Source organism: Lucilia cuprina, chromosome 4, assembly GCF_022045245.1.
Source record: "Lucilia cuprina isolate Lc7/37 chromosome 4, ASM2204524v1, whole genome shotgun sequence".
Classification (NCBI taxonomy): domain Eukaryota; kingdom Metazoa; phylum Arthropoda; class Insecta; order Diptera; family Calliphoridae; genus Lucilia; species Lucilia cuprina.
Window position 1 is genome coordinate 9,421,271 of NC_060952.1, and position 9,859 is coordinate 9,431,129.

The following is a 9,859-nucleotide window of genomic DNA, read 5'->3' on the forward strand; positions in this document are numbered from 1 at the left end:
TAGTCTATAGTCTAGTCTATAGTCTAGTCTATAGTCTAGTCTATAGTCTAGTCTATAGTCTAGTCTATAGTCTAGTCTATAGTCTAGTCTATAGTCTAGTCTATGGTACAAAGTCTGGTCTCTAGTTCGGATTATAGCTCGCCTCTTATAGTTTGAATGATCCAGGGGTCTCCCTAATGTTCATGCATATGAAAGAATGTGTAGAATATATCTATGTTATACTACTTGTTGGGAGAGTGGACATTAGTAATTACTTAGTTTAAATAAATATAAATATTTGAAGGCTAATGTAATAATTGGACCTAAGCCCAATTATAGGGCATCATATGGTCAGACATGATCGATTACACTTTCTTATTTGTAATATTGAATTTTCTTTTATCGTTACACTCATTTTCATTTTCACTCATGTCAATGTCAACGTCTTTGGATCTTTGATGATAGATTTTATGTAAATGCGCATTAACTTAAAAAAAAATGTTTTTTCATATGAAGAAAAAGTTGCCTGGATATTTAACGTTAATGGTGTTGTGGCGTTCTTTTTTTTTTTTTTGTTAGCTTTCAATATTAATGTGACATTATGTCGACATGATGTCTGCAGCGACCCCATCTTATGGCGAGACAATCGATTTAAAGACATCAATAAAATTATTGAAAAACCCACGCAATTATAAATTAATAATATATGTATGTATTTTAAAATTTTATAATTTTTTTATTAATACTTTAAAAGAATCTGTTATGAGTGACATTACAAGTGTGTGAAAATTTTGTGGTCTTGTCGCTATGATGGATGGCTGTAAAGGAAATGGTAAAAGATTTTGTATAAAGGTGAATGAATACCTTTCTATTTGCTATTTGTTGATAGCATTTTACAATTTTTGAGATTTTTCTGTGGTCACTAATCGTGTTGAAGTGTTAGTTGCAAACGTCCTGTCATTCATGTCATCGAGTTCATGGGAAAATATTTAGGTTTTGTCACCTGTCGTTTGTTGTTAAGTTGAAAGATAAAATTTTTACTATTTAAATAAATTGTAATTGTCAGAATATTTTCTGGTTTTAGTGTTATACATACATATTTATATATCTTAAATAATACTATTTTACTTTAATTACAGATTTTTTGCGACATTAAATGGGAAAGTTTTAAGTTGCCTTTATTCTGATAGTAAACATAAAAGTTGCATCCTTTCTTAAAGTGATTATAGTTGAATTTCGCCATTCGATCTTTAAACAGATTCACCGATACTTAGACTCACATAAAAAGTTTTCTCTAGCTTTTAGCTCAAAGTAACGGAATTTTTGAGAACCTTTTCGAAATTTCTGAGGTTAACATTTCCAAAGCCTGGCAGTGTCTTTAAAAAATATTTTAAGTTTTTTCTTGTTTAATACTTTAATACGCTTCGATTGAGTTGTTTTCCTCCACAAGGTTTTTAAAAAGGATGTTCCTCGTAACTCTCTAATGAAAATTGGGCTTTAACTTTTCAACAATTTTCTTATTTAATTTAAAATCAGATCAGTACTATTAATTACACATAGAGTATCAAAAAGGACATTTGAAGAAGTCTATCACTTTTTGGTAAACTTGAAAATAGTTTCCGCTGCAAATGCTTTCAAATTTAGGAGACAAAGTTGAATATCGATAAATATTTTTTATCTTAATGGATAACCGACATTCTTTTGATCAAATTGACGTTTACGATTTGTCTTAAGTTTATTATATAAGGTATCGAAGAGCTTTTGAAAAATCCGGTTTCTATAAATTCCATTTGATTCGGATTCGATAAATTTCTTTATTAAAAAACTTGATTTATGTATAAGTAGTTTAGCTATCCATCACCTCTTTCATTTTCTATTAAGGATTCAGTGTCTGAGTTAGCTTTGAGCTCTCTCGGAGTACATTTCTCTCTCATCTAGTTTTGCCAATGACATGCTGTAACTTGACGCATTTTCCGCCACAAAGACCAATGTACCCACCTCCGTGGTAGTCTTTCCTCACTATTTCAGGATGACGACGACACATGACTCATGAGTCTTAAGCTTATTATAGAAGGTATCGAAGAGCTTTTGAGATACATTTTTTTTATTAAAAAACTTGATTTATGTATAAGTAGTTTAGCTATGCTATCCATCACCTTTTTCATTTTCTCTTTAGGATTTGCTATAATGGTGTTGTTATAATGATCTGAGGATTCAGTGTCTGAGTTAGCTTTGAGCTCTCTCGGAGTTAAATTCTCTCTCATATAGTTTTGCCAATGACATGCTGTAACTTAAAGCATTGTCCGCCACAAAGGCCAATGTACCCACCTCCGTGGTAGTCTTTTGCTCACCATTGCAGGATGACGACGACACATGACTCACGAGTCTTAAGCTTATTATAGAAGGTATCAAAGAGTTTTTGAGAAATCCTGTAAGGATTCGATACATTTTTTTATTAAAAAACTTGATTTATGTATAAGTAGTTTAGCTATGCTATCCATCACCTCTTTCATTTTCTCTTTAGGATTTGTTATAATAGTGTTGTTATAATGATCTGAGGATTCAGTCTCTGAGTTAGCTTTGAGCTCTCTCGGAGTATATTTCTCTCTCATATAGTTTTGCCAATGACATGCTGTAACTTGAAGCATTGTCCGCCACAAAGGCCAATGTACCCACCTCCGTGGTAGTCTTTTGCTCACCGTTGCAGGATGACGACACATGACTCGCGAGTACTGGGTTATTTAGGCCTTGCACTATAACTTTTCTTATACCCACCATCAAAAAAGATGATGATATATAAAAGTATATATATTCTGGGTCCTTATGAAATTCTAAGACGATTGATTAGTTGATGCAGTTTGTTTGGTATTGAAAATTGGCAATATAGGTCCACGGTCTAGCCCCCTTCAGAAAATTACTTTGGCACAAACATGTTTCATAGTAACATTAATCTCTTTGTATAATTTTATGAGGATAGGCCCATAAATTAACCTTACCCTTTATAAAAACTCCACGTCAGAAAATGACTTCAATGCTTATAACTGTGTGAAAGAAAAAATTATAGCTGTGGAATTTTACAGGAACATATTTTATACGAACCTAAATCTTTTCGTTAAATATGGATCGGTCTATAATTGTCATATACGGTCCACTTTAAAAAAGACTTAAAATATTTTCTTAAATTTTTGGGGATCCACCATATAAGGTCCTTCTCAAACAATGTCTTTAACGCTCATTACTCTCTAAAAATGAGAGTACAGCTAAGAAATTGAGCCTACCCCTCATATATGGTCTCCCTACAACTCAAAGTACATTGACGAAATTTGACATAAACAAGTTTCGTATGAAGGAAATCGTTTTTAAGGATCAGTCTAAAAATTACTTTACCCCCCTATAAGGTCCCCTTTGTGAAAAAACTTTAAACTGGAATGCAGCCTTAGAATTTCTCCATCACATCTAAGATTAGAGATATCGTGTCCTGAAGTTTGAAAAAATTAAAAGTTTGCTGCTCAATTCTTTAGAAACGTCGAAGTTGGTCTAGCCTTTTGTCGGACTGTGTTATTATTGACCACGTTTTTTGTAATGGCTGGCTGTTAGATTGTATATTTTTTTTAATAGTAAAAATTTCAGTTCAATTTTATATGCACATGAATGGGTATGAGTAGGAGTGTAATAATTTATGACGAGATTTTTCTACATCTAACCCCTAGAATGAATAATATGAAACGACAAAGTACGTAAACATACATTAGGATGGTATTAATAATTAAAACATGTTGGTCTATGTCTAGTCATTCCTGAATAAGGGGTTTAATCTCCAAATTTTTTTGATGCCAGAAATGTGAAATAGCTAACCAATTTCCACTAAATTGAATTTAGTCCAAAATTGTCCTTTTTATTGGCTTTTCATTGTTTTTAAAAGCTCTGTGGTTGATAAATAAACATGAAGTGCATTTTCAATTATTCGACTTCTGAACCACTCTAATGTTCCTGAAAGCACTTCAAATATTTTTATGCGAATTTATACAGACAATATACATTCATACACATATTGAAGGGTAGTTGTTGTTATTTTGTATTGTTGTTGTTGTTGCTTTTATTTGTTTTATAATGTTTATTGTTGTTGCCTTATTTTTTATTCATGCTTTTGTTATACCAATTTAATAGATTATAAGAAGTACATACATACAAATATAAATATTTTTTCTAATAGGTTTTTTATTTTTGTATTTGTTGCTATTGTTGTTGTTTATTTACATATTATTTGTTTACTCTTGTTGGCTGCTTGTTGTTACTTATTTGTTGCTATTTTTGTTTGCAATTACCACTTTATTTTGTAATTTTCAATAAATTTTATTATTCATGTACAGACAGAAAGAGAGAGAGAGAGAGAGAGAGAGAGGGGGAAGAAAAAAGCAAAATAGATCGCAAGTAATAAAAAGAAAAATAAAATTAGTGTTAATAATTTTTTGCTTTTTTTGTTTGAATACAATTTCATAATATTTACGTATTTTCATAAAAAAGGAACGAGGTCTGGCTTAGAGATTATTTCAAATTACAAACATTTTTAGATCCTTTTCGAGATTAAGAATTATGGTAGCTGAAAGGATCGTTTGCAGCACATTAATACGCGTTGATTGATAGGTATTCCTTTAAGAGAGCGATACTCTAATGTTCATACATATGTTACGTGTGGTTTTTGCTCTTTTTAGTTTTCATTTTTTTACTCATTTGTTGACAATATATTCACGAATTATTTTGGAATTTTGCGTATCATATTTATGAATCAATTATGCAGATTTAATTGAAAAATTGTTAAAAAAAATGTGGATCCCCTAGCTATCTGGGGTCGTCAGATTTATTTTAAGAACATACAAATACATGCAGACAAGTGGACACCAAGACGAACATCTTCGCTATCTATAAGAACTCAAGATAAAATATCGCAAAGTTATTTAGTTAGTTAGTTAGTTAGTTAGTTTCGCGCTCTGCTGGGAATCGGACCCAGCAGAGCGCTGGTATACCAGACTAGAATTCTCACCACTAACCTATAACTACTCCCCGTCCTTCCAGATTTATAGACTACTTTCATGAGGAACTTCACAATTCAAAACCCATACATACTATATAAGCTTTTTGTTGCCTCTTCTTATCTTAAACAAGTATGAAATTATAGTCTAGCAAGGCCGACCATATAATACCCTACATCTGTTACAAAAAAAATGAGATTTAGTTTTCATAATCAAACATTCAAGTTGAATTGCAGCTTGCCTCAGATATACATATAAACTATTGGTTGTTAAATAGAATTGTGGACATTTAGGCCAAATTTTGAAGGGGGCTTTTTATAGGATCAAATAATAAGGCCCAATATATAAAAGTTCAGGAAGGTCATTAGGGTTTGTTTGGAACTTGGTTTTGTAGCTTTTTGTGGATATACGGTATGTTAAACATAATTATGAATTTAAAAGCCCTATTTGGCGGGTTCACTTGTACGGGGGCTAGGTGAAATAATGGGCCGATGTTTACCATTTTCAATAGGCTTCGTCTTCGATACCATAGAATATCATGTGCCAAATTTAATTGAATTATCTCCAAAACCTGTAGTCTAATTACAAAGTTTACAAGTCCTATTTGGGCATTCATTTGTAACCATGTTCAAAAAGCGTCGTCCCTGGGACATTAGAAGATCGTGTACCAAATTTCATCTTCAAAATTGCGACCTGTAGTTTGATTGCAAGGTTTGCATGGACGGACAGACAAACAGACGGACATAGGTAGTTTGGGAGAGGGAAACTGTTAACCAGTAAAATTACTTTTAAGGGACCAAAGACAACATACGTCAGGTTTACCAGATTGGAAAACATCAACAAAATGTTAAAATTTTCTTAAAAAAAACTCGTGCAAAAATTTTACATTAAAACCACTTCTAACACTGCCTACGTATAAAATTCCAAATATTTAATTATTTACACATAAAATTACATTTCTAAGTTATACTATAAACAAAATTCTTTGAATCAATTAGATTTCTATTCCACTACAATTTTCATTAAAAAATTATTTACAAGCAATTTCTTCTCTTCTCTTTCATTTAAAGTCTCGCTTTAATCACATCATTATTTCGCATCATCATTATCACAATTCACGTGGTTCGGATTTTCGATTTGTTCGTATTTTGTTGTTATTATGCTAAAAATATTTGTTTCCCAATTTAACGAAAAAAAAAAAAACAAAATATAGTTTTAAAATAATTTACACTTTATCAACAAATTTGTTTGTTTTCGTTTTAGATTCTCTATGTTTTAATAAAATTTTAATCAAAATAAATAATCTTAATATTATTTTAATTTAATTTAATCAATTTAGCATTTAAAATTCATTTCATTATTATATATTTTTTTTCATACATAAATTTAAAATTGAATCTGCCTTAAGCACTCAAACTCACTTTCTTTTTTTTAACAATTTATATTGCAAATGATTTTTCCTTTCTGTATGATTTTTTTCTTTTTGTTGCTGTTGTACTATACATTTATACTAGATATTTAACAACTACCACCGTTATTTCTTTCATGTCATAACTCTGCATATATACACTTTTTCCTTGTTTTCAATTTCACTTGTTTTGCCAAAAGAAAGAAATTTTTTTTTGCTTTAATTTTTCAGACCAGAATTTGCGGTTTTTTGTTTGTTGGCCCTTTTTTATAAGAACGTGACACAATTACTACCGTAATCGAAACAAACGTTTGCTCAATTTCCCGTTTACCGCAATACTGATTTGAAGCTTAGAGCTGTATGAGACTATAACGTGAAAAAATACTAAAATACCGTAATTTGTTCCATAACAAAATAAATCCCACCATCATCACTCTCTATTCGATAGATTTCCAAAGTTCTAAGTGTCTGAGTGTGCTCTTTGTGTTTTTTTTGGATTTCTTATCAATTTTTCAAACTCTTAAATTTGCTTAACTTGTGTGAGAAGTATAAAGCTTATAAGCTCTTAAAAGCTTATTTTATAACATCCTGTAAGCTTTTTACGAAAATCCTTGTTGACAATGCGTTATTGTTTCAAATTATAACAGTTTTTATTGAGAAAGCTAGAGTTGCCATACTTTAAAGAAAATTTAAAGTGTCTGTTGTTTGAATTAGCCCAAATGTATGGAATATTTTTAATGAATTTTCTATTAACTAAAATTTTAGAAAATGTCTAAAATGTCTTTTCCCATTAATTTAATCTTTTTGGATCATTATTTATGAACAATTTCTGTTAATTTTTTTATAGAAAATTTCCGATAGTTTTCTTTTTATGGAAAATTTTCGTTAAATTTTTTTTATATAGATAAATTTTCCATATATTTTCTTTCATAGAAAATATAAATATTGTCTTATAGAAAATTTTCGATGAATTTTCTTTTTATAGAAAAATTTTCGATAAATTTTCTTTTTATAGAAAAATTTTCGATAAATTTTCTTTTTATAGAAAAATTTTCGATAAATTTTCTTTTTATAGAAAAATTTTCGATAAATTTTCTTTTTATAGAAATTTTTCGATGGATTTTCTTTTTATAGAAAATTTTCGATGAATTTTCTTTTTATAGAAATTTTTCGATTAATTTTCTTTTTATAGAAAGTTTTCTATGAGTTTTCTTTTTATAGAAAATTTTCGATGAATTTTCTTTTTATAGAAATTTTTCGATGAATTTGCTTTTTATAGAAATTTTTCAATGAATTTTCTTTTTATAGAAAATTTTCGATGAATTTTCTTTTTATATAAAATTTTTCGATGAATTTTCTTTTTATAGAAATTTTTTGATAAATTTTCTTTTAATAAATAATTTTCAAGGAATACTTTTAAAGAAAATTTTAAATTTTTTTTGTAGAAAATTTTCAAAAAAAAATTCTTTTATTAGAAAATTTTTAATAAATTTTCTTTTTATAGAAAATTTATGATAGATTTATAGAAAACTGTCGAAAAATTTATAGAAAATTTTCGATAAATTATGTAAAAGTTATCTTTTTTATATAAATTTTTTTTAATTTTTTTAATTTTCGATAAATTTTCCTTATTTACAGAAAATTTTTGAATTTTTTTTTTTTTTAGAAAATTTTTGATAAATTGATTTTGTTTAGAAAATTTTTAATAGATTGTCTTTTTTAAATTTTCGATACATTTTTCTTTTTTTAAGAAAAGTTTCATAAAATTTTCCTTTTTATATAAAATTTTTAATAAATTATGTTATATTATAAAATTTTCTATAAATTTTTCTTTTTTATAGAAAAGTTTCAATATTTTTTTTTATATATTTTTTTAATATATTTTTTTTAATTTATTTTCGATAAATTGTCCTTTTTTTAAAATTTCGATAAATTGTTTTTGTTTAGAAAATTTTCTATAAGTTGTCTTTTTTTAATGTTCGATCAATTTTTTATAGAAAAGTTTCAATAAATTTCAATTTTTATTGAAAATTTTCGTAAATTGTGCTTTTCAGAAAAATTTTGTTAAATTTTTTCATTTTCATAGAAATTTTGGAAAAATGTATTTTTTTTTTAAAGAAAGTTTCGATTAATTCCTTTTTTATAGAAAAGATAAATTTTACTTTTTTATAACAAATTTTCGAAAATTGTCTTTTGAGAAAAATCTCGATAAATTTTCCTTTTCTTATTGAAATTTTCGATTAATTTTAATCTTTTTATAGAAAATTTTCGATAAATTGATTTTTTTAGAATATTTTTTTATTTACAATTTTCGATTAATTTTCCTTTTTTTAAATTTTCGAAATTCTTTTTTAATTTTTGATAAATTTTCTTATTTTATTGAAACAAGATAATTTTTTTTTTTAAAAGTTTGATAATTTATTTTTGAAAAGTTTCTTAAAATTGTCTTTTATTATAGAATAGTTTCGATAAAATTTTCTTTTTTATATAAAAGTTTCAATAAATTGTCTTTTTTTTAAGTTTTACAGAATTTTCCCTTTTCATATGAAGATTTCGATAAATTATTTTTTTAAAAATAAATTTTGATTAATTTTTTCTTTAAATACAATTTTCCATAAATTTTCTTTTTTTATAGATAAGTTTCGATAAATTTTCTTTTTATAGACAATCTGCAATAAAATTTCTATTAATATTGAATTTTCGCCAAATTTTTGTTTATTTCTTTAAAAAAAATTTTCGATAAACTTTCTTATTTTATAGATTTTCATTTTTTAATTAAAATTTTCAATAAATTTTTATTTTTTATAGAAAATTTTCGATATTTTTTTTTTATTTTTAGAGAAAAATTTATGTATATATTCTTATGTGTAATAAATTTTCTTTTGTAAAGAGTTTTCTTTAAATGTTTTAATGCAAAAAAATAACACAAATAGCTTTAAAATTAGTGTTTTCAGATAATTATCTGTATATTGTAAAATTTCTAGTGAATTTTATAAGTAATAAAAAGCTTTGAAAGCTTTTATTTTTCAAATAAAAGCGTTACAATAAAAAGAACAAGAAATACAAAATAAACAAGTTGCATATGAACACATTCGGACGGTCACAGTGGTTCATATGCAAATTATTAGAAAACAATTTGTTTTTTTTTCTCAAATTTCTTACAGTCTTGCCAATTCTATATGTACATATGCATTAAGTAGAAAACTATATTCTAGTATATTAACTTAATTACAAGCATTATGTTTCCATCCCACTGTACTGCGGCATAAAAATTATTAGAAAAAAAAACAACAACGATTAACAAAATAGGAAACTTTTTCTTTTAGCTCCATATGAGTAGGAGGTTAAATTAAGAACAATAAAAAAACTATGAAGGAAAAGAAATATAGTTGAAGGTAAAAATGCAATTCCTACTCGACCTATTTTACTTAAATCTTTCACT

General features: G+C 27.0%; 1 protein-coding gene across 1 annotated transcript in view; it reads right to left on the reverse strand.

Moving 5' to 3' along the window:
• The window catches only part of LOC111686270 (serine/threonine-protein kinase D1), a 23,140-nt gene extending 16,420 nt beyond the window's left edge, over positions 1–6,720 (reverse strand). Inside the window, exon 1 of the mRNA XM_046948815.1 lies at positions 6,431–6,720. The gene's annotated coding sequence lies outside the window, so the exon portion shown is untranslated. The remainder of the gene's footprint in view (positions 1–6,430) is intronic.
• Positions 6,721–9,859: the final 3,139 nt, after the last annotated feature.